Source organism: Myotis yumanensis, unplaced genomic scaffold (genome assembly GCF_028538775.1).
Source record: "Myotis yumanensis isolate MYYU_CA2020_CCGP unplaced genomic scaffold, mMyoYum1.0.hap1 SCAF_24, whole genome shotgun sequence".
NCBI lineage: Eukaryota > Metazoa > Chordata > Mammalia > Chiroptera > Vespertilionidae > Myotis > Myotis yumanensis.
In genome coordinates, this window is record NW_027223775.1 from 8,610,022 (window position 1) to 8,635,692 (window position 25,671).

The window sequence follows — 25,671 nt, forward strand, 5'->3', positions numbered from 1 at the left end:
TCAGTCGTAGGACGACTGCTCGTGAGGCTGCTCCTCCTTGGACAGGTCAGATTGCTTGCGTGATTGTGGCTCCTTGGACAGGGAAGCAGGCCACTCACACAGCTGCTGCACCTTGGACAGGGGTAGGCCACATGAGGCTGCTGCTCTTAGGCTCGAGGCAGGCTGTACATGGGGCTGATGTTCCCGGGACAAGTGTGCGCCGCTCACGTGTCTGCTGCTCACTTGGTTGAAAAAATGCTGTGAAAAAAAGTAGGAAATAAAGGAACAAACAAAAAGAAAGTGGGGGGGCGGGGGGGGGGAACTAAGCAAAAAGAAAAAAGAAAAAAGCTAACAAAATAATAATACATAAAAATGAATAATTGAAATGTCATTCCTTTGGCTGGTTTAAGATCCCAGTTTTCAGCAATGTCTGTGCTTTTTGTTGTTGTTGCTGTTGTTGTCATTGCTGGGACAGAAAGCCATTCTATAGGCCAAACCCTGTTAACTCCCAGGGACTAATCAGATTATTTTAAGCCTTCACCTCATTCAGGGTGGAATCTGGGTGTGGATGTATTCCTTGCCTGGAGCCTGGAGGGAGGAATTATAACCTCAGGAGAAAATGGCTGCCCAAGTCCTGTGCTCATGGGTGACTCAGCACTCAATTTATTGCCACTTCTCCTGCCCCCCCTTCTCTCCCCAGCCTCTCCCCAGATTCCACTCCTCCGCACCTGCTCCCCCTCTTCAGCACAGGTGAGTGTCTGTATCCAAAATGTCCTCTGAACAGGGTTCAGCGAAAACAATCAACAAATGCCAGCCACAGAAACGGGGAAGGCTGAGTCTCTGTAAGCTCCTCTCTTACCAGCACTGCATGGCCTAGTCAGCGCTTCAGGCTGCCCCTTTTAGGCTCAGTTCTCTGTAATTACGGAAACCAGATCTCTAACCCCCTGCACCAACAGTCCCCTGGATGTCCTTTCCACAGTCAGGGGCTGTGCCTGTCCCAAGAGTCGTGGCTGTGTGCCCCGTGGTCTCCCTCTGCACCTGTGGGCTCAGAGGTCTGTCAAACTTTCCTGCCCAGATCCCTGGTTTTTACCTTACAGAGGAACTCGGCCCTTCCTGGCTGCAAACTGTCTCACCAGCTGAGTGTACTTCGCCAGTTCAGGGTGGGTGTTATTAGTTTCAGCTGCTCACTCCATTTGCTCCAGGACAAGCCCTGGGACGCCCACCACCATCTTGGCTTCTTGAGATTTATTTTTTCAAATATAATTATTGCTCCCCTAGTTTCTCCCCACCCCCCGCTTTGCCTGAAAAATGTTTTCTCTCCTTCCACTTTCAGTCCCTGTGATTCCCTTATTCTGAGGTGGGTCTCTCGTAGACAGCATACATATGGGTTTGTTTTATTATAATTTTAGCCATCCTATATCTTTTGAATGGAGTGTTTCGTCCATTTAGGTTTAAGGTTATTTTGATAGGTCCTGATGTGTTGCCACTTTTTTTCGTTATGCCTGTGTTTCTTCTGTCTCTTCTATTCCTTCTTTTTAAAACAGTCCCTTTAGTATTTCTTGCATTGATGGCTTAGTAGTGAAACACTCCCTTAGATTATTTTTTTCCTGTGAAGATACTGAATTCCCCTATAGTTTTGAATGATAGCCTTGCTGGATAAGTATTCTTGGATTTGTTCCCTTGTTTCGCATCACTTTGTATATTTCCTTTCATTCCCTTCTGGCCTGATTTGTTTCTGTTAACAATCATTTGAAAATCATTTGATAATCTAACAGGAGAGCCTTTGTAGGTAATTCTGTCTCTCTCTCTTGCAGCCTTTAAAATTGTTTGTGTGGTTATTGTTTGCCATTATAATTACAATGTGACTTGGTATAGGTCTTATTGGGTGCATCTTGTTCGGTACTGTCTGTGCTTGTGTGACTTTTTCTTCCCAAGATCAGGAAGTTTTTGTCATTATTTCTTCTAATATGTTTCCTAATCCTTGTTCCTCATCTTGACCTTCTGACACCATTATTATACATATATTACTTTGTTTCATGTTGTCCCCAATCTCCCTTAGGATATCCACTGGCTTTCTATTTTTCCTCTCCAATTGCTGTTCAAATGGTGTTGTTCAGGGTGTGTTAATCTGCCCTGTCTCCTAAGTCACTGATTCAATCCTTTGCTCCTGCTAGTCTACTATTGAAACCTTCCATCGTATTTTTCATTGTAGTTATTATCAATTTTTTTCATTTTTCCTTGATTCTTACATAAGTTGTGGATTTCCCATGCATCTGGTGCATGAACTGTATGACCCTTATTCTGAATTCCTTTTTGAACATATTGTATGCCTCCATTTAATTAGTTCCTCTTCTGGCAGGTCCTCCTTTTTTCTCCTTTGGGGGTTGTTTTTCTCCCCATTTTAGCTATCACTGCAGAACCCAGGTGCCAGGGCACGAGGGGTCAATGGCCGCAGAGTGGACCGGCCATTCAATTGTGCACTCCAAGACTCACAGGAGGCCGTTGCGGTGGAGTCGTGGAGTCGTGGTGTCTGTGGGTCTGCTGCTGCCATAAGAAGGTCTTTGGCCAGAGTGCCCCTAGGATCTCAGGTGATGTCTGAGGCTGATCTGGGTGGAGGTGAGGCTGGGTTCCTAGTCATAGCAGCTCTCCCCTGCAAGATGGCTTGTTTTCTTAGAACCATATTTAACATAAAACAGTGTAGTTACATAATACTAAAGATTGTGTAAGGGGCTTATTAAAAATAGAATGGATAAACCAATCATAACTATGTAAATACAGAGTTTCAGTCATACTGGACTTTTTTTCTGTCATTTTAACTGAAGAAATAATTTAAGTAAGAATTCTGAGATGTGGTAGAGAAGGAATAAATTACCTAATCATTTTGAATGAATAATTGTTTTAAAAATAAATAGTTTATGTAAGCCTGGTGCACTGAAAAATAATGAAATTGATGTTGTCAAAACATAAGTGAAGTAACAGACACATTCTAAAAAGTAATCCACATTGCCCAGTCAATATTTCTCAATGGCTGAGGATAGAATTGTGAACCAAGATGTCTCGTCACCTATTCCTGGTCAGGACACATGCCTAGGGTGCTGGCTGGTTCGCCAGTATGAGACATTAAAGGAAGCAGCTGATCAAAATATTTCTCTTCCATCTATGTTTCCATCTCTCTATCCCTCTCCCTTTCTCTCTCTCCAGAAAACCAAGAATAAGCCCATTAAAAAACAACAATGGAAGGTATGTGTTTTCTCCTGGAATGTGAGACATTTTAGTCCTTATGACTAGAGGTCTTTGGAGGACTTTTATTAACCAACATATATGGTTCTGTGTTGAATAGCTCAATGGAATATTGTTAATAATGAAGTGTTTCATAAAATTACAAAGAAAAAGGACTCTATCATTTTTGAAGGAAATGCTTGGTTTGGGGGAAGAATTTGAGGTGGATCTTGATTTTGATTGCAGTAATTGGTAGGTTTCAAACAGTTATTTGTTCAGGTTAAATGTTATGTAGTGTTGATATGATGTGTACCCATTTTAGTCTGTGAATGGAATAACAATTAAAGTAGACTACACCAAGAAACCATCTTTTCAAAGTGGGTGTGGACAGAGGGCACCACTTCCATCAAGAAATAGAGGTGATGTAAGAAATCTGAGAAGTGGAAGAGGAGGAAGTGAGAGAAGCAAAAGCACATCCCTCAGATGGAAAACACTTAGGTAATGTTTTAGAATCTGTGGATGGTAAGAGATCTGACTTAGGTAAACACATAATACAATATACAAATGAGGTATCTGTATCTGTACCTGAAGCCTATGTGATCATATTAACTCCTATAAATTCAATAAAAAGTGCAGAAACTGTCAGTAACTCAAATGTTTTTAAATAATTAAAAATAAAGATATGAGCATGAAATCATTATTGATGTGAAAATGGTAACATTGAATGAAGAGATACACCTCAATTTCATCCATATCTTTCAAAGCAAAAGGAATGGTACCATTCATTTGATTGAGAATGTATACTGATGATCAATATGATTTGTAATTGCTAAAGAGGTATAGCACTTATAATAATGAATGCAATATGTAATGTGTGAAACATTCCTAATGACCTTACAGGGATAGGATTTAAACCTCAAGCTAAATTCAGTCTATTTTTGCATTACTGTTTGCCTCTAGTCACTTCAACAGTTCTCTGAAGAATTCAATTGTATTGATCTTATGTTAGAATGTTACACTTTGGGAACAAGAAGTTATGTAGGTTTAAAGTGAAGATTCATACTTATTGAAGTACTAAGAATTTGTTCTGAAAGTGCAGTTCTTTCGTCTGAAAAAAGGACATCAGTTCACCTTGGAAAATACCCACTGAAATAAAAGTTAGTCTAACTATATAAACTTCAAGGACACACACTTCATTATTTAGAATTGGATTTGAAATAATCGTTTTTACTATAGGAATGTGCAACACTGTACTGTGTAAAATAATAATCTCTATTATTATTTTGATAAGGTGATCTTGTACCTACGTTTGGTGTAGAGAACTTTCCATTTGGAAACTACATAAGAGAAATATCTATGGTATTAAATAGATTCACCAAGTGGTCTCTGACTCAGGCAAAGGCTAAAAACCAATGATTCTCCAATTTCATCCTCCTTTCTTTCTTTCTCTCTTTCTTTCTTTCTTTCTTTCTTTCTTTCTTTCTTTCTTTCTTTCTTGTATATGAGGAATATGAAACATGAATAAATATGTTGATGAGCTATTTTCAGGGAAGTTGTCTTTTAATTATCTATTTACTTATTTTACTGACTATGAAAGGAAGGTACATTCATTTCAATATATCTGTAGCAGGAAAAGTTGGTTTCATATTAACCCGTTTTCCCAGTTTCAAAGATTTAGTGTCCATTTGTGATAATTAGGTGTGTGACATTTCACGGAAAATTTCCTAAAGTGTTCTTGCAGAGTTTGTGCAAGATGAAGGTGAATGTTCCTGTTTTTCCCACCTAGGTGATTTGGAGAAGAGTTTGCCAGTTCATATTTTGCCACATATGAGGATGCTCATAGTTCTTCTTTCCAGGAAAAATTACAGAATTAGAAGATAAGCCTATTTTCTATTTAAAAATGAAAACAGTGATTTTTAATTATGTATTATTCAACATGTTTCCTTTATATACTATTAACATAGAGTATAGTATTCTGATCAAAGAATTATTTTATAAATGAACTGTAGGAATCCTATGTAATAACAGAGAAAGATGCAAATTGACCGTGGCCCCGAACGCTTCCCTTTGGCTAATCAGGGAGATATGCAAATTAACTGCCAACCAAGATGGTGGCCGGCAGCCAGGCACTGAAGTGAACAGGATTCTTGCTTGCTCCAGTGACAGAGGAAGCCAAGGTTCCCCGCCTGCTGCTGCCGGCCTCTGAGCTGCAACTCTTAGAAACATTGTTGCAAATATAGAAGGTAAACATTCACAAGAAACCTGCTTTCAGTCAGCCAGGCTTCAACCAGCAAGATGGCAACAGTGTTACAAGTATAGAACCCAAACAAACCGAGATCCCTGCTTTCAGCAGCGGAGGTCTCATAGCTGGAGTCGAGCCTCAGAGCTAAAACCGGCTCTCAGCTCCAGTGACAGCCATAGATGGTAAATAAATCCCAGAATAAGAAAAAAAGGAGAGGTTGGGAGCCTCAGTTGCCCACCAGCCTGAAAACAGCCATCATCCCCTCAGCCACACTTGCCCGTCACCCCTGAAGGGGTTGTGACCAGCTGCAAACAGCCATCATCCCCTCACCCAGACTGGCCAGGCACCTTAGTGGGGAGCCCCACTCTGAAGCAACAAGATGGCGGCTAATTTGCATGCTGAAGGCGAGTGGCATTGGGCAAGGCTGTCTGCGGTCTGGGACCCGGATCTTTGACCCTGCTGGGTGGGGGGCAGTGCTTGAGGCTGTCCGCAGTCCAGGACCCAGATCCGTGACCTGGCGGGCGGGGGGCAGTGCTTGAGGCTTTCTGTGGTCCGGACCCGAATTCATAACCTGTCGGGCAGCGGGGAGCACTTGATGCTCTCCACGGTCTGGAACCCGGATCCATGTCCTGGCGGGCTGGGGGCAGTACTTGAGGCTGTCTGCGGTCCCGGGACCCGGATCCGTGACCCTGCTGGGTGGGGGGCAGTGCTTGAGGCTGTCCACAGGACCAAGACACGGATCTGTGACCCTGATGGGCAGGGGGCAGTGCTTGAGGCTGCCCATGGGACCAAGACATGGATCTGTGACCTTGCCGGGCGAGGGGCAGTGCTTGAGGCTGTCCATGGGACCAAGACAGGGATCTGTGACCCTGCTGGGAGGGGAGGCAGCTTGGACAGGGGCGGATCGACAGGGGTTAGGCAGGGCAGGACGCTTGGCTTCCGCCCAGGCCCAGTCACTCTGGACAGGTGAGCAGTGCAGAGAGCCTCTGGATAGGGGAGGCAGGCCGGAGGAGGGCAGCCTGTACTCCCACATGGTGGTGGTGACAGCTGTGAGCGCACCAAGTGGAGCATGCAGGCTGAGCTGAAGTAGCGCCTGCAGGCCATCAGCGCCCAGGAGTGGCTGCGCAAGATCCACCTCCTGGCCCAGAAGGTGCAGGATCGCAGGGACAGCCACCGTGGCAGGCCAGACTGACGTCCTCCTGGCCGCACCACGGGGGTTTGTGGATCTGCAAAGCCAGAGGCCTCCAGTGTGCACCTACCCCCTGGCATGCGAACATCCCCCAGCACACTGTCACCCTTCCGCACCTGCAACAGTTGCAAACCAAGGTGTGAACAAGTTCCCCCCACCTCTCCCCACCGCACTTCTATCAACCCCACATGCCGAACACCCCACAGGATGTGCACAATCCCCTCTGATGCGCTCACGTCCTTTGAAGAGTGTCTGGATGTTCTGGCTGCTTAGAGTGGGCGCCTGTGAGATCACAGTGAGAGGGCGGAGTGTTGATGCCCTGTTCCCATGGAGGCCAGTGCAGCTAAGGGATCACCTTTGGGGGGTTAATGCAGGTGCTGAGGCAGGAGCAGGTGCAGACAGACACACCTGGTGGGCACAGGCAGCCCTCGCTGAGGTGCCTTAGATCAGTGTTCAAGATCAAGAACCCAGAGGCGGAGAGGAATTCCGTCCTCAAAGTGGAACAGTGGGATAGTTGGGGCGACTGTAGAGAAGGAATGTGCACTTTTGGTGCCAGCACCCATGAGCAAAGGCTGTCCTGACTGAGCCTCACTTGCTTGGGGCTTAGCGCACTCCTGCCAGGCAGCAGGTGACAGGATGTGCTTTTCTGAATTAATGAGAGAAAACATTGATTCTCCTGCTGGCCATGAAGGTGGAAAGTGAAGTGGGAGACATGTGGGGAGTGAGCAAGGTTCCCTGCCTGGGGGTTCCAAATCTGCTGTTGGTTTCTTTCACCGCTAACTAGAGATATACAGTGTGTCCCCCAAAGATGTAGACACACTTTGAATACCTACTAATTCCAATGGTTTTAAGCATGAGAAAGAAACAACAATGGAGCTGTTATCTGTTAAAACATTGGGCACAAACAGGTAGTTGGACATTCCCTGAGGGGTCTCAGATTGGAGAGGGTGAAGGCCAGACTGAGGCACCTTTCCCCCATACCCCAGTTCACAAATTTCATGCACCGGGCTACTAGTTATATGCTAACATTCGTTAAATAACACTTTTTTGTGATGCATCATGTTTTGACTTTTTATATCTTAATTTTTAACTATGACATCACACATTTAAAGAGCTTTTATTGAGATGAAACTAATTTGAAGACTAGTTGAGACGGTTTTCTTGTATCTTTAAAATAACTTCTTTCACTTACTATATCTGGCTTCTCTGCATTCAAATTCCGGTGTGTGTGTGTGTGTGGTTGTGTGTGTGTGTGTGTGTGTGTGTGTGTGTGTGTGTGTGTGTTTTGTTTTGGTTTTTTTTGGCACGTTTTTGACACGTATATATGCTTCAGTTCTTTCTCGGTTATCCAAACTGATTTTCAATAACTCTGAGCACTGTACTGAAGACATGTAAAGATAGAATTTTATCATTTTGGGCTAACCAGCATGCTTATGACCATGATCCTGTTTGGTAAAGATTTATACACAATAACCAGACTTGACCATTTAACAAATGGTGACCCTACTCAAGTAGAATGATGTTATTTATGACACAGAGGATGGCAGACATACAATTAATCTTGACAGAAGTGGCTCCACAGGTGGGTTCCCTTCCACTGAAAAGGGCTCCATCTTCAAGAAGTTTTGATCCTCCACCTACAAGACCTGCCCATTCTGTTCCAAGGCAAAGCACTACTGGGATGGGAAGTCAAGGTAAAGGCTACAGCCTCTCGTGGATTACAGTAATGAGCTGTTTTAAAAGGAATGCTGCACTTTAATTTCAGGAAGCCAAGTGGAAAGTGAGTAGTGGATGGGCATCTGTACTGAACACTATCTTATTGTTTCATAGTTAGGAAATAATTCTTCAGCTTCTAATTAGTGAGGTAAGAAGTAACACCAGAGTGAGGAATGCATTCCTTTTAATCCATGTTGATACGATGTCCCTCCTTTTTATATTTATTTTTTTAATATTTTAAGAAAAATGATTTCAGCATCATAATGTTACATTGAATAACTGTTAATATTTCCAGAAAAACTATTTTAAATGTAATAATTTTACATGTGATAAGCAATAATATTCCAAGAAAAACAATTTTAAAATAATAATACTGGAGACCCAGTGTACAAATTTGTGCATGGTTGGTGTCCGGCCTGCACATCCCAATCTCCGGGTTGGCCAGGGGGAGGGGATGCAGTTGTTTGGCTGTCTGGCTCCACCTGGAAGGAGTGGGGGATCAGATGGGGGAAGATGAAGGCCAGGGGAAGGGGCTGTGGGCAGCTTACTGGCTGGCGGGTCCTCGATCATTGCGGGGCGTGGGGCGGGCGGGCGGAGAAAACAGTGAGGGGCTGGCTGGAGGGTGCATCCAGGACGCTAGCCAGACAGTCCCACCCCATGGTTGATCCCCTGGTCAAACTCCTGTTTGAGGGGGCAATTTGCATATTAGCCTTTTATAATATAGTGTTGCAGGCAATAAAAATATGTTTAAAAAATTTTAAATATAATATTACCGAAACAGTGCAAACATATTTTATCACAAAATTTGTAGGAATTATTAAATATCTAAAAATAGTAGGATTCCTTCTATTATATTCTAAAACATAATTTTTTTCCCTGGCTCTATTTTATTCATCTGTTTATATTTTATTTTTTGAAATACTTTTTATTGATTTCAGTGAGAAAGGGAGATGGAGAGAGAGATAGAAACATCAATGATGAGTGAGAATCATTGATCCGCTGCCACCTGCACGCCTCACACTGGGGAACCAGCCCACAACCCAAGCATGTGTCTTTGGCTGGAATTGAACCTGGGACCCTTCAGTCTGGCAGCCAATAATCTATTCACTGAGCCAAACCAGCTAGGGCTATTTTTTTAAAATATACTTTATTAATTTTTTACAGAGAGGAAGGGAGAGAGATAGAGTGTTTGAAACATCGATGAGAGAGAAACATCAATCAGCTGCCTCCTGCACACTCCCCACTGGGATGTGGCTGCAACCCAGGTATATGCCCTTGACCAGAATCGAACCTGGGACCTTTCAGTCCGCAGGCAGAGGCTCTATCCACTGAGCCATACCGGTTTCGGCAAGGGCTATTTTTTTTTCTTTATTGATTAAGGTATTACATATGTGTCCTTATCCCCCTTTATTCCCCCTACACCCTCCTCATGCCATGACCCCCACTGGTGTCTGTGTGCATTTTCAGGCTTATATGCATGCCTACAAGTCCTTTGGTTGATCTCTCTCCCTAACCCCCACCTTCCCTTACCTTCCCTGCCGCAACCTTTTGCAGCAAAGATTCAGGATCTGGAAAAGTGAATGAACTCAAATGAATACACTAGACAACAATTACAAATTTAGAAGGCATGGGGGAGCCAGGTGAAGACATTTCTGTCTAGTGGAGAGGGTCTCAGAAACCCAGGACCCATCAGCGTTTATTTACTTGAATACACATTTGCCCCTTAGCAAAACAAACAGGCATATCAATGGTAAAGTTTGGTAAACAATAAAAGTATTATCATGTTAGGAGCTTGCTTTCAGCCATTTTTTCCACAGCAGGGTAAGAAATGCTGATTTTCTGCCATGCTGAATATCAAAGTCTTTTCGCCTTCTGTGGGACTTCTTGCATTGATATTTTTCCTACTGTTGGTCTTTGCCCCAACATTTCCCCCTTTTTGTTTTCTTAATTAATTTAGAAAGGTGTATGCCATTTGCTGGGTTCAGATCCTTTTAAGACTTTTCATTCTGCATCTTCAGACTGGAAGCAAACATAGAAGAACCAGAAATAAAGACAATAATGGTTATTCTAAAAAGGAAATGTAAGGAGATTCGGTGACAAGGATTGAGTTCTTTCATGTCCCTTTAAATATTATTGTCAGGTATTTAAGGAATTCGTTCATAGTAGGCTTCTTTTGGGGCCATTAGTTTTTTATGGATCCCTTTCCCAGGCACTGTTAGCTTGTGACATGACAGCAATGATATTCGAGTTTTGGATGGTGGACAAATGGTGAGAAATGACACTGCAGGTCTGATCTCTTTTGGCTTTGTCATGGGCAACCTGCCCCAATGCACAGCTGATGAGTGCTAGCATGGCAAGGTATCTTCACCATCCCCCATCTCTGGATGTTTCTCCTCTGTCTCCTCAGTGTGCTGCTTGGGGCCACTGCTATCTGTGATTGGAGTAGTCTGGTCAGTTCCCCTCTCACATTCATGTTGCAGGAACCACACAGGCTTGGAGGAGTTTTCTGGAAATACACAAGTATATCCTCGGCCAAAGGTTGATAAATGAACCCTTCTATAAACAAGACTCTGGATCTTTCCATTTAACCAGACCATTTTCCTTTAGCTTACTCTTTCACCAGTGTCTTTCCATGGGTGTCTTGCCATCAGCATTACAAGGGAAAAATTTAAAGTAATTAAGGCTTGGTGTAGTCTACTTACAGGAGATTTCTTCACTATTCCCCCACTTTTGTTTCTCAAGTTGGGATTTAGAGGCCCTTGTAGCAGATATAACATGCAAGGAGGACATTCCTTGATAATCTGTTTTGCCTGCTGTACAATATTTTGGCAGGCTGATGTAAATAAAAGCTGATGAGATTCTGTGGCCTGTTTAATAAAATAACTAATTGATGGGCGTATGCATTTCCTTTTGTTAATGGACCAGAACTCGTTCAAATAGTATAGATTGACTTTGGTCATGGAGTCATTTAAATTGAGGAGTTGCAGTTCTGTTTACCAGGCTGGCAGCATAGGCAGATCAGAGATAACATTAAGAGGCTTTGGAAATCCTGCAAGTCAGCCTTGATAGTTCCTAATTTGATTCTTTGCACAGAAGTATGACTGGTCTGAATGACTTGGTCTGAATTCATTGCATTGTAATCACCTTTACCATGAGATGAACTATCAGTAAACACAGTGAATGCTCCAGGAATAGGTTTTTGCCTAATAGAACTAAGTTCCCCTGGATATTCATTTATTTTCATTTCCTAATTTAAATCAGTCTAAAATAAGGCTTATTTCCTAACTTCCTTTGTCATTGGGTGGGGACAGTAAATGACACTAATAGGGTTTCTGCTATCAGTTTTTGACTATATTGACATAAGCTTTGTTTAAGGAGGCAAAATGCAAATTGTTCACTTTTCTTTTTGAGGCTTAATCGATTTCTTTTTAATTACAGTTTTCTGGATATTTGAAGGGAATCTCCTTCTGTTTTTTCTTCCAGAGTAATTTGTAGGCCACAATTAGGGAGTTTCTTGTAAAAGCCTTTTTCTTTCTTTTAAATAGAGCTACAAAATTGGTTCCTTTTCAGAGATACCAATAAGAGAGAGGTATGCTGGCCAATACTGCAATGCATACAGATTAAGTAAAAGTAACTCTCTTTTTTTTTATGGTGTCTTATTAATGGTGAGATTTAATGCTTGAATAGTAACTTTTTGTTTACCTTGTAAATAGTAGCAGACGAGATTTAAAAATTTCTCCTTTTTATTAAGCATAAAATCTACTTTTAAACAGCATTCTTTTGGCCAGTGCTCATTTGCATAGGTAGAGAAATTTTACTCTGGACTGCGTTTGATCCAATTGCTAATAAAATATCTGCTTCTCATATAAACTGAGTTTACATGAGACCTTGATTATATTGTAAGAAGCTAATTTATTAAGTGAATAAGTATGCATCTTTATTGAGAAAGCAAAGTAAGTAAACTTATACATTTGACCTCTGAAGTACAGATGTTGCACTACCCCCTGGCCTATCTAAAGATCAGGCTATCAGGGCTCCCATCTTAAAATTCTGCTGCTGAATAATCCGATGTTGCTTAAGAAGTATTCAGCAACCTTGTCCTGCCCTCCCTTAGAGGTTGAAACTTTTATAACATTTAAAATCCTATCTAATAAAAGAGAAACATGGTAATTAGCTGTACATCCGCTACCCTCCCCATTGGCTAATCAGTGAGATATGCAAATTAACTTCCAGCCAAGATGGCGGCCAGCAGCCAGGCAGCTTCAAGCGAACATGGGGCTTGCTTGCTTCAGTGACGGAGGACTCCAATGTTCCCTGCCTGCAGCTGCCGCCCTCTGAGCTTGCAGTTTGAAACATTGTAACAAATATAGAAGCTAAACAAAACCCCAGTAACCTGCTTTCAGCCAGCCAGGATCTGGGAGCTGGAGTTGAAACAGTGTATGGATTATAGAACCCAAACAAACCAGATACTTGCTTTCAGCAGCCGAGTCCTAAGAGTTGGAGGCAAGCCTCAGAGCTGAAGCGAGCACAGAATTAAAAAAAAAAAAAAGAAAGAAAGAAAAAGAAAAAAAGATGCGGTTGGGAACTTCAGTCACCCGCCAGACTGAAAACAGCCCACAGCTCCTCACCCAGACTGGCCAGGCACCCCAGTGGGGACCCCCACATTGAAGGGGGTGTGACCAGCTGCAAAAGCCATCAGCCCCTCACCCAGACTGGCCAGGCACCCCTGTGGGGACCCCCACCGTGATCCAGGACACCCTTCAGGTCAAACCAGCTGGCCCCAACCCATGCACCAGGCCTCTATCCTATATAGTAAAATGGTAATATGCCTCCCCGCACCAGGATCAGCATGACAGGGGCCAGCGCCCAAACCCCCTGATCGCCCTGTGGCTCTGTGTGTGACAGGAGGCAGGGCCACAGCCTCCCTATCTGCCTGCTCTGTTCATGACAGAGGAAGATGCCCCAACCACCTGATCAGCCCTGCTATGTGCCTGATAGGGGGGAGCTCCCCAAACCCCTGATCACCCTGCGACTCTGTGTGTGACAGGGTGTGGCACCCCAACCCCCCTCATCAGCCCTGCCCTGAGTGTGACAGTGGCAGTGCCCCAACCTCATGATCCACCCTGCTCTGTGTGTGACAGGGGGCGGTGCACCAACTCTCCTATCGGCCCTGCTCTGTGTGTGACAGGGTATGGAACCCCAACCCCATAATGGACCCTGCTCTGTGCATGATGGGGGGCAGCACCCCAACCCCCTGATCGGCCCTGCTTTGTGCGTGACGGGGGTGGCACCACAACCTCCCTATAAACCCTGCCTTGATTGTGACAGGGGGCGGTGCCCCAACCCCCTAATCAGCCCTACCCTGTGCGTGACTAGGAGTGGCATCCCAACCTCCTGATCTGCCCTGCTGTGTGCAAGACAGGGGGCGGCGCCCCAACTCCCCAATTGGCCCTGCTCTGAGCCCGACCAGAGGCTGCACCTAGGGATTATGCATGCCCTCTGCCACCCGGGAGCAGGCCTAAGCCAGCAGGTCATTATCTCCCAAGAGGTCACAGACTACGAGAGGGCACTGGCAAAGCTGGGAGACCCCCTTCCCCCCCTGAGTGCACAAATTTTTGTGCACCGGGCCTCTAGTATATGTATAGAAAGAGAACACAGTTATTAATTTTTATTTCATGACGCTTCAAGTGATTGCAAGTATATTAGAACGGCATAATTTGGTCTAAAAATATTTTTCTTCCTTAAATATTTCTGTTAAGAAGAGAGTAAACCCATGAATTATTCCAGGGCACTTGAAATGTTTCAAAGCTCTCTCTTCATTAAAGTCTTGAAATTTAACATGGAAAGACTATCACAAGTATGTGTAACCCAAAGATTACATTATACATTTGTTGTAATTATTCTAAAATAGATCAATTAAATTTAAACTAGATTTTATATTAACAATTTGGTTCAGACCATAGAATGAATCCTCTTTTTTAGTCAATCCAATAAAATATTATATCCTAGGTTGAAATGTTACCACACATAGTACACATAAGGACTACAATATATTTTGTACTACTAAATTTTTCCAGATGAATCACAAGAATTATTTTTCTGAATAATGAATTTCTAAACTTTATGCATTTTATCATTACAACCATATAATTTCTCCCAATTTAATTTGAACTTTTAACTCTTGGAAGCCTTAAATTTTAGATGGCAAGTTGAATACTTAGTATTTCTTAGATTAGTAATACCTTCACATTTTATGGATATATTTCAAATAAAATTAACAAGGACTTATATAATTAATAGATTCAAATCTGTTCTTTCGGTTTTTCATTTGAGGCAAAATCAGATTAATATTTCAGTATTTTGTTATTTCAAAACATGTACAGATTTTATAAGTTTTATTACTTAATGTAACGAACTCCAAATTTTTAAGTTACCAAAGACTTTGGAAAAGTATGTTTAGACATATGAGGTTGCCGAAGAAGTAGGGGGAGAAGGGAAGCAGGCCTGTAGCCATTTGAATTTTAAAACCACCACATTTTTCCTTAAGAGATAACATATAAAGTTGCTCTGCCAGGTTCTCCACTTTTACAGGGAGAAGATCCACTGGCCTTTTCCTCCAACAGAGAGTGCAGTCAGCCCTCTCCTGAGTGACTGGACCCTCACCATCAATACATTTATTTATAATTATTACTGAAAAGCTTCGCCACAAAGCCTTCGTTTTAGTTATATCTTTCTGTTTATCTTTTAACAATTTTGAGATTCCAAAGCCAGTTATCACCATCTAAGGTGTTTTACTTTGGCAAATTTTGCAGCAGAGAAAACTTACTGGCTTTCATTGGCTTTAATGTTAACCTTGGAATATGGTCCATTATTATTTAAGAACTGTCCCTTATTATGGAAATACTAACCTTATTGCCTAATCACAGCCTGTATATTTCCCTTGTGTCATTTTCACCATCTCATAAAGAAAAACAGTCTTGGGTTTGTACTGTAACATCTGTAAAGAGATCGGAATCAGTCCAAGAGGCCACCCAAAATTGGGTGGGGTGTGACTTCTCTTAAGCTAGTGTTTTTCTCTTCACTGGTACAGAAACCCCAAAGATATCCCTTAAATTGTGAAGAATGTCTCATCTATCCAAATTTCAAATGATGGACAGGGAAATAAATTGAGACTTTTAATAACACTCTTGTGGGTGGGCACACATTTTACAGGATCACCAAAAGACTAGTAATTAATGGGTTGGGAGGTGTTTTAGATATTTAGTAATGGCCTGTCCATATACTGTTTCCTTTCTAATTAAATTATTTGAAGACATGCTTAATAGACTAACAATAAACAACAAAGACAGATTGATAATAATCAACAGACAAGCGCCCATCACATAGAGACAAGACTTAATAAATCAGAGAAGTTTTCATGGATCATATCCTATTCTGCTCTTCATGGCATTGACTGTCCTCTAAAGTTATTTTAGCTAAAATCTGCCCGTCCCAAGGTGTCATATGGTAATTTTCAGAGAAAACATTAAAGAGTCCTTTTGTAAAATGACAGTGAACCCCATTTTCTCTAGCTGCTGAGCCTTTCCAAACTAGAGGTGGAGGACCCAGGGCATTAGGTATTACAGACTTTTGGTCCCCAATACGAATTAGGCATAATGCAGTTCGAGCAAGAGCCCACATAGTTCAAGATGACAAGGTTCCTTTTTTTCCTTGAGCCTGAGTTAAGAGGGTACCTTTTGATATTTTAATGTCTTTATCCTTGAGCATACAAGCTAAACATTTACAATTATATTTTTGCCTTTTACAGAAATGTTTCCCATTATAGCCTGGCTGAAATAAAAGATGTTTCTGCCCACTTTATGTTTCCCAACTCCCGAAGCTGGCATGGGATTTGTGCACAGAGAATTTTCCCCACCTTTTCAATGCACTTCCCAGCTTTCTAGTGAAATTTCTTCATTTTTCACTCTGGTGAAATTTCTTCTCCAGATGTCCCACATTTGGGTGCCAGAATACTGCAATCTTTTGCAGCAAGGATTCAGGATCTGGAAAAGGAGCTGCACACAAATGAATACATTAGACAACAAATATAAATTTAGAAGGCATGGCAGGGCCAGGCAGAGACCTTTCTCACTAGTGGAGAGGCTCTCTGAAACCCAGCACCCATCAGCTTTTATTTACTTGGCTTTAGGTTTCTCATATATGCCCTTCAGGAAAGCAAAAAGGGATATCAGCAGTAAAGTCAAAAACAAAAGGGTTATTGTTAAACAATAAAAGGGTTATCAGGTTAGGAGGTTACCTTCAGTCATTTTGCTAACAGCAGGGTAATATAACGCTGATTTTCAGCCCTGCTGAATATCAAAGTTCATTAGCCCTCTATGGGAAATATATATACAAATGCATATACATATACATATACATATACATATACATATACATATACATATACGTATGTGAGTGTATATATACACATATATACATGTATATGTATATGTATGTATGTGTGTATATACACATATACATGTGTGTGTATATACATATATATACATATACATATGTTTATACATATATATATATATATAAATTACATTACACATAAACTACTGTTGGTCTTTGCCTCCTGCACCTTCCTCTGAGGTTTGACAGTCTGATCGATGTTTCTTTGTGTCTGGATGTCTTTTGCTCATCAGTTAATGTTGTTCATTACATTCCACAAATGAGAGAGATAATGTGATATTTATCTTTCTCTGACTGGCTTATTGTGCTTAGCATAGTGCTCTCCAAGTCCATCTGTGCTGTTGCAAATTAAAAGAGTTCATTCTTTGTTACAGCAGTAGAGTTTTCCATTGTATAGATGTTCCACAGTTTTTTAATCCGTGCATCTGCTAATGGGCACTTAGACTGTTTCCAAATCTTACTATTGTAAATTGGGCTGGTATGAACATACGGTTGCATATATCTGTCCTGATTGATGTTTCTCATTTCTTGGGATATATATACCTAGAAGAGAGAGTACTGAATCAAATGGGAGCTCCATTTTTAATTTTTGAGAAAACTCTCTATGGTTTTCCACAATGGTTACAGCAGTCTGCATTCCCACCAGCAGTGCACAAGCGTTTTTTTCTCTGCATCCTCTCCAGCACTTGTGGGTTTTAATTTTTTATTTTTTCATAACAGTGATAAAAGTCTGCTACTATGACTATCCTGTTTTCAGGCTCTCCATTAAAGTCCTCTAGAAGTTTCTTTGTTTGTTTATTGTTTGTTTGTTTGATTGTTTGTTTTAGATATATATTGAGGTGCTCCTATATTGGTTGGGTGAATATATGTTTACTAGGGTTACATTGTCTTGTTGGTTGGTCCCTTTAGTATAATGCAGTGACGTTTCTGTCTCTTGTGATGGTCTTTATTTTAAAGTCTATTTTGTCTGATATGCGTATTGCTACTTCAGCCTTTTTTTTGTTTTCCATTTGCATGGAAAGTTTTCCCATTCCTTCACTCCCATTGTGTGTGTGTCCTTTGTTTTCAGGTGGCACTCCTGTAGAAAGCATATACCTGCATCAGGTTCTTGTATCCATTTTGCTACAGAAGGCTTTTGATTGGAGCATTTACCTGTTTATATTTAGAGTTATCATTGATAGGTGTTTATTTCTGTCCATTTCCTTTCTGTATGGCTAAGTTTCTGTCTCCGTTTCTCCTCCTCATTACAGCAATCCCTTTGGCATTTGTCGTAATGCTGGCTTAGTGAGGATTTACTCCGTTAGCCTTTTCTGTGTATGAAGCTCTGTATTTTGAATGAAAGAATTGCCAGAATATTAATCTTGTTCTCAATCCCTTCTAGCCTGTAGAGTTTCTGATGGGAGATCAGGAGTCAGCCTTCTGGGAACTCCTTCGTAGCTAACAGTTTTCTTTTCTCTTGCTGCCTTGAAGATTCTCTCTTTGTCTTTAATTATTGGCATTTTAATTATGATGTGTCTGGGCATGGGTTTGTTTGGGTCCTTCTAATTTGGGGTTCTTTTTGGCTCTTGATCTTGTGTGGGATTTACCTTTACCAGGTTACGAATGTGTTCTCTGATTTTTTCTTCAAAAATTTCTCTATGCCTTTCTCCCCTCTTGCCTCGTTTGGCACACTCGCTATTCTAATACTGTTATGTAAGTGGTCCTCCTGTTTGTTTGGGTTATTTTTTTAAATCTTATTTTTTTATCTCTTTTTTTATTGGGTGATATTTTTAACTCTGTTTTAAATCAGTGATTAGATCCTCGGCTTTGCCTAATATCTGCCTATTCCTTCCAATGTGTTCGTTATTTGTGTTATGTCATTTTATATCTAGGACTGTTCTTCTTTTCATAGTCACTATATATTTTTTCATGCTGTTGAGCTCTTTTTCCTTCGTAACTCTGGAGTCAGATTAAGATAAATGTCTTCTCTGTGCTTCATCTATCTCTATATCTGGAGAATTCTCTAGTTCTCTCATTTGGGGGTTGTTTCTTTGTTTCCTCTTTCTGGCTTTCTGTTTGGATTTGTGATGACGAGTTAGGTAGATCCTCTATTCCTCTCAGTCTCTAGTGCAGGACACTGTTACAGGATGTTTCTGACTAATTAGGTCAGGCAAAGACTGAAAGCCTCCAGAGAGCTCCTCTGTCCATAGACTGAGAGCATTCCAACTTGACTTGCCTCCAAGGCAATGGTCCTCAGGTGTGGTAAGAGTTTGTTTCAACAGGGTGGGGCAGTTGCCTCTGCCTGGAGGTTAATTGTTATTTATAATCTCTTAAGTGTCCTTAGGGCAAGGTGTTTCCCAGTAGTGTGTGTTAATTGTCTCCCCTCCAGGAAAGGCAAATGTCTGTGTGGGAAACATTTTCTCTGCTGCATGAGGCAATGACTCCTCCCAGGAAACTTGAAGTGTCTGACTTCTGAGCTGGAACCCTTGACTCCCCAGTTCTGGCTTTTGCCCTCACAGCTCCAGTCCACTTCACCCTCCCTCTGCCAGGGCACAAGGTGTGTGACTACACACGGAAATTTGTGGGTTGCCCCTTAAAGTGGATGCCTGAATTTCTAGCTGTCTCACCCTGGCAGAATGTGCCCTGCTGCTATTCACATCCACAGGTTATATGGGTACCCTCCTCAGTTCTGGTGCTCTCTGCTAGGAGGCCCAGCTTGGGGATTAGACCCAGAGTTCTCATTGGTAGTCCTCCACAGCTGAGATATCCCTCCAGGACTTCAGTTGCTGTCTGTGGGTGTCAGGCCAGCCCCTTCAAGCCTCCTCTCCTCCTACCAGTGTCTAAGTGGTCTCCATCTTTGGTCCTCCGGTATCAGGGTTCTCTCCTATGAGTGTTCTATTGATTATTCAGGAAGTTTTTATGTATTTTAGTTGGAATATCAGTTTGTTCCTGGGAGCATGTCCCTGCAGTATCCACTTATTCTGCCACCATTCTTTTAAATATATTTTTATTTACCTCAGAGAGGAAAGGAGAGCGAGTGAGAGAAACATGTGATGAGAGAGAATCATTGGTCAGGCCCCTCCTGCATGCCCCAGACTGGAGATTGAGCCCACACCCAGGCAAATGCCCTTGACTTGAATCAAAACTGGGACCCTTCAGTCTGAAGGCTGGTGATCTGTCCACTGTTCCAAACTGGCTATGGCTCTGCCACCATGTTTAATCCTCTTCAGAATTCCTCTTCATTGTAAAGTCCCTGCTAACATTCTTGTCCAATAAGCTTCTCTGTCATGTGGTTTCAGGATGGAGTTGTGCATGAAGGCCCTAATGTCCTGTGTGCACACATTCTGAACAATAGCACTGTCAGGAATGTTCATTGAGGCATGCTCAATAGGCATATAATAACTGAAACTTGTCATGTCTCTTACTGTTTCTGTCTCTGTTTGGATCATGATGGAGCCTAACTAAGGCTCTTGTTTCAAATAGGGTGTTGAAGGATACACTCTTGATTTCAACCCATGTTCTTCTGAGGAAACTTTGGAAATGGTCCCCTACTCTAACATGTATTAGGCCATTCAATGATAAGGCCAGATCTTTTTATACGGATAAGGCTTTTATTGATTGATTTTTTTGATTTATTTATTGCTTAAAATATTACAAAGAGTATTACAGATGTCTCCTTTTTTTTCCCCCTTGACCTCCCCAGCTCCCCCTACACCCCAGATTTTATTTCTTATTGAATGAAAATTCTAAGAACCACATAAATATATAAAGATATACTTTGTGCTTCCAACAATCATATACTTAATGAGGAAATACGAAGACCAAATAACTACATCTTAATCAATAGAATATATGTACAGTGGGTCCTCATGTTACATTTGCGATCTATTCCTACAGTACTTCAAAATGATTTTTGCCGTAAGTCAGAACCCCCCTATGTACACATGTACATCATTCACATGGAGCATACATAAATAGCAGTAATGAGGTGAAACAGTAAAAAAAAAAAAAAAAATTAAAAGAAACATAACAATTCCTGACCTTTACTTGTGCTAAATCCTATCCAAAATAGACAAACAGGCTAATTGACATTACCTTCCATTACCTTCCATGCTACACCTCCCATTGACTAATCAGCATGATATGCAATTTAGCGCCAAGGAAAATGGCAGTTAATTTGCATAAGTAGGTGCCTGATGGATATAGGCTATCGGGGCCTGCAATCAGAGCTTAGAGGTCCCCTGCCCAGGCCTGATGCCTTGGTCAGAAGCATTAGGCCTGGACAAGGGCGGAGCTGTGATGGTGGGTAACAGGGGGGTGAGCCAGCAATGGTGCGGAGCTGGGTTTCCTCTGCCCAGGCATAAGGTCTTGGTCAGAGGCATTAGGCCTAGTCAGGGGCGGAGCCAGTAATCGCAGGGGACTGTTGGTCCCCTGCTCGGTTCTAATGCCTTTGCCAGAGGCTTTAGGCTGTGCAGGGGAAGAGCCTGAGATTGTGGGGAGCTGGGGCTGAGCGGATGATTGAGGGAGCTGATGGTCCCTTGCCCAGTGCTAATGACTCGGCCAGAGGTGTTAGGCCTGGGCAGGGACCAATCCGGCAACTGGTGTCAACTATAGTGGAAACACCTTTTCTGACTGCTCATTGGCTAAACTCCCTCTATGCCACTGGTAATATTCTTAGTAAATTGGGTAATAAGAATCTATATAGTTGATCTAGGGTTTTTTACCACACTCCTGAAGAAAAAAAGGAAGGTCTTCAGCTGGAGGGTTAAGAAATGTCATGTTCTGTCCTAGCTGGTTTTGCTGAGTGGATAATGCCTAGGCCTGCCCACTGCTGGGTCTTGGTTCAATTCTGGCTAAGGGCATGTACCTAGGTTGCAGGCTCCTCTGTGGCCTGGGCCCAGGTCAGGGCTCATGCAGGCGGCAACCAATCAAAGTGTTCCTCTCACTTTGATGTTTCTCTCTGACTTTCCCTTTCTCTTCCACATTCTCAAAAAATCAATGGAAACATATATTCAGGTGAGGAGGAAGGAAGGAAGGAAGGAAGGAAGGAAGGAAGGAAGGAAGGAAGGAAGGAAGGAAGGAAGGAAGGAAGGAAGGGAGGGAGGGAGGGAGGAATGGAGGGAGGGAATGAGGGAAGGAGGAAGGAAAAAGGAAGGAAGGAAGGAAGCAAGGAAGAAAGGAAGGAAGGAAGGGATAAGGAAGGGAGGAAGGAAGGAAGGAAGGAAGGAAGGAAGGAAGGAAGGAAGGAAGGAAAGAAGGAAGGAAGGGAGGAAGGGAGTGAGGGAGGGAGGAAGGGAGGAAGGAAAAACGAAGGAAGGAAGGAAGGCAAGATGGAAGGAAGGGAAATGAAATGTCATATCCTATGAAAGACACATCTTGAAAATGCCTAAAGAAAGTTGTCATTTTTTTTATAGTATAGGACTGACGTTCCTGTTGATGAAAACACCTTGGTGGCTGTGGTGACTGGCAGTGGCTGCAACAGTGGGGTGATGGGGCTGGTGCCTTCCCCTGATCAGCCCCGTCTCCTCCCACAAAGGGAGACCAGACTGTGGCTTAGGCCCGCTCCCCAAGAGAAGCACGGAGCAGGGAGTGGGACATCCCCTGAGGGCTCCCAGTATGTAATAGGGGCAAGCTGGGCTGAGGGACCCCCTCCACTGCAGAAATTTTTGTGTACCGGTCCTCTAGTAAACAATAAAAAAAAACCCATGATGCACATATGTAAATACGTCAAAATGACGGAATTTTTTAAAAATAAATCATTGGAGGATGGCAATGTAACCACAAAACGATGTACTTCCATCCAATGTAACCCGAGGACTGTCTGCATTTTCTCAACAGGCTGAAAAGTGATCAATGTGGGTTCAGAGGGTGTTTTTAATGAAAACAAGCGTGGAAAGGCACACTTGAAAGAGTGCGGCATTGAAAAGGGCTAAATCAGAGCGTGCACATAGTTGTGAAGAAATAAGGTAAAGGTGACTTATTCATATTAGTAAGGAGATGTGGTAAAGACTAACATTGAGACCTTCACTATAAATTATGTTGGAAAATGGAAAGTATTGAGAGCATCAGTGTAGTTAAGAAGAATATGCCTCTGCACTTGAATATAGACAAGCAGCCTGCCCATTTCAATTTTGGATGAGCTCGTGAGCAAATACAATTAGTGAAAGACTCATTTAGGGGCATTCGTGGAAAGAATTAGCACTGAAACATAGTACTGTTTGTGGGAGATGTAATATTTCTCATATTTGAAGGCGATTCAGTGCTCTTCATATGAGCTGCCAACACCACCACTGTGCTGGCCCCCATCAGCCTGGCTTATGACTGAACAGAGCTCCCCCTGTGGGAGTGCACTGACAACCAGTGGGCAGCTCTTGCATTGAGCATCTTCTCTCTGGTGGTCAGTGTGTGTCATAGTGACCAGTCATTTCCAGTCGTTCTGCTGTTAGGGTCAATTTGCCAACTACCCTTTTATTATATAGGACAGAGGCGTGCTGCACCAGTAGGGGCTGGCTGGTTGGCCCTGAAGTGTGACCCGTATCAGGGTGGGGATCCTGCTGGTATGCCTGGCCAGCCTGGGCGATGGGCTGAGAGCCTTTTTTAGGCTTCCCAAAGCCCCTTGGTGATGAAGCTCCCAGTCTCTCCTTTTTTTTTTATTTTTTGTGGGATTTATTTATTTTTTGGAGGGGTGGTTTATAATTGAAATTTTGTAGCATTCCTCGGAGCCCAGGGCCAGTCAGACAGGTGGGAAGATTTGCATTCCCATTGCTGGGGGGAACCCAAGCCTCCTATTCACTGCAGGTCTTTGGCCACCGCCATCTTAGATGGGTTAATTTGTATACTTGCTCCAGATTGGCAAGTGGGTGTTCCTTGTGGGTGTAGCGGAGTGATGGAATGATGGTTGATTTGCATCTTTCTCTTTTATTGGTGTAGACTAGAGGCCTGGTGCACAAAAATGTATGCACTCTGAGGGGGTCCCTCAGCCAGGCCTGTGCTGTCTCACGGTCTGGGACACCTCGGAGGATATCCACCTACTGGCTTAGTCTCGCTTCCCAGGGGACCAGGCCTAAGCTAGCAGTCAGATATTCTTAGCGCAGCTGAGGAGGCATGAGAGGCTCCAACCACCACCGCTGTGCTGGCAGCCATCAGCCAGGCTTGTGGCTGAGAAACAATCCCTCTGTGGGAGCACACTGATCACCGGGGGTAGCTCCTGCATTGAGCGTCTGCCCTCTGGTGGACAGTATGTGCCATAGTGACCAGTCATTCCAGAAATTCTGCTGTTAGGGTCAATTTGCATATTCCCCTTTTAGTATATAGGGTAGAGGCCTGGTGCATGGGTGGGGGCCGCCTGGTATGCCTTGAACGTTGTCCTGGATTAGGGTGGGGGTCCCACTCGTATGCCTGGCCAGTGTGGGTGTGGGCCTGAGAGCCATTTTCAGGCTGGCCATTCCTCCCGGCTTGCCAGGCTCCCAGACTCTCCTTGAGTGGAGGCCAGCGCCAGCTGGAAGCAGAGGTTTGGGATTTATTTACCTTCTATAAGTGAAAAGTTGTAGCCTTGACCAGAGCCCACAGCCAGCCAGGGCAGATGGGAAGCTTGGCTTCCTCCATCGCCAGGGGCAACCCAAGCCTCCTGCTCATTCCAGCTCTGTGGCCACTGACATCTTTGTGAAAGAGCGATGGCTAATTTGCATTTTTATTAGATAGGATATATAGATATACCCAAGTGCACAACACGAGCACAAGGCTTTTCCTCTCTCCAAAATGTTTTTGCAAGTACACAATGAAATGTTCTTAGGTAAGTGAGAAAGTTGATTTTGAAATTGAATGGGCATAACTGGGCATATTATGGACTTCCGGGAGCTATTGAAAGTGTTTTAACTGAGATGCTAATAATTCAATACTTGCATAATGAAGGAATTATTAGTTCATAGGTGAAAGTGCATGGAGAGTGGGTGTAGCAGGTTGATTAAGAAGATTTTAGTAATGTCGACAAGAGATTGGGAGAAAGACAGTGCAAAGTAGAGAAAGAGAAAAGTTGACAAATGCTTGTCAAGATATAGGAAGGCACTGATAAATATGTATGGGGACACCATGGAAATTGCTTGCATTTTGTTCAGAAGTGGACAGGTTTTTCCCACCGATGGTAATTTAAGAAATTAAGGAAGATATACAGGGAGGACAAGATGGCAAAAGATAATTCATTCCGGAATAACAATCTATGGTGCATTTAACCTTGAGCCTATTGGAGTCTTAGAGGAAACGTAAACATTTTCATTGAGAGAGGAAATAAAGTGGTGCTTTGAATAGTTGCTTTTTCCTTAAAACATTGATCTCCATTGTGATATCCTCACATAAGTATTTGTCATTTACAGAACCGGTGTCACGTGAGAGAGAGAATTATAGAGGCATTCCTTGCAAAGAGCCAATCCCTTCCAGGAGAAAGTGCCATATGTCTCCAAGAGATGATGATGGCACTACTACTTATCGGTACCTGACAACAAAACGTAAGGACATCTAATGTATACTAGGCACTGTTGTTGGTGAGGTGAAACTCTTCTATCATAACACTAAATATGTACCATTGACCAACTAAGTAGCATGCAGTATATTCAGAGTCTTAATTTCCATTATTTTCAACAGCAGCCAGACCTTGTCACTTTTCTGTTCCTTGTGCACAGCATTCCAGTTGTTCTAAATCCCTGACATTCCCTGATATTTTCATCTTCAAACATTGGAACCTACTTATGAATAAAGTATCTCATTTTGGTTGATTGGCACTTCCCTAATGACCCATCTTTTCATGAGCTTGTTAGCTGTTTGTGTCTGCTTTGGAGAAATGTCTCTTGAAGCCTTCTGCCCATTTGCATTTTGCTATCTGTGTAGTCAGAGTGTGTAC

General features: G+C 42.7%; 1 pseudogene; it reads right to left on the bottom strand.

Moving 5' to 3' along the window:
* LOC139000464 (testis-specific Y-encoded protein 9-like) overlaps positions 1–25,671 on the bottom strand; it is a 34,717-nt pseudogene continuing 9,046 nt past the window's right edge.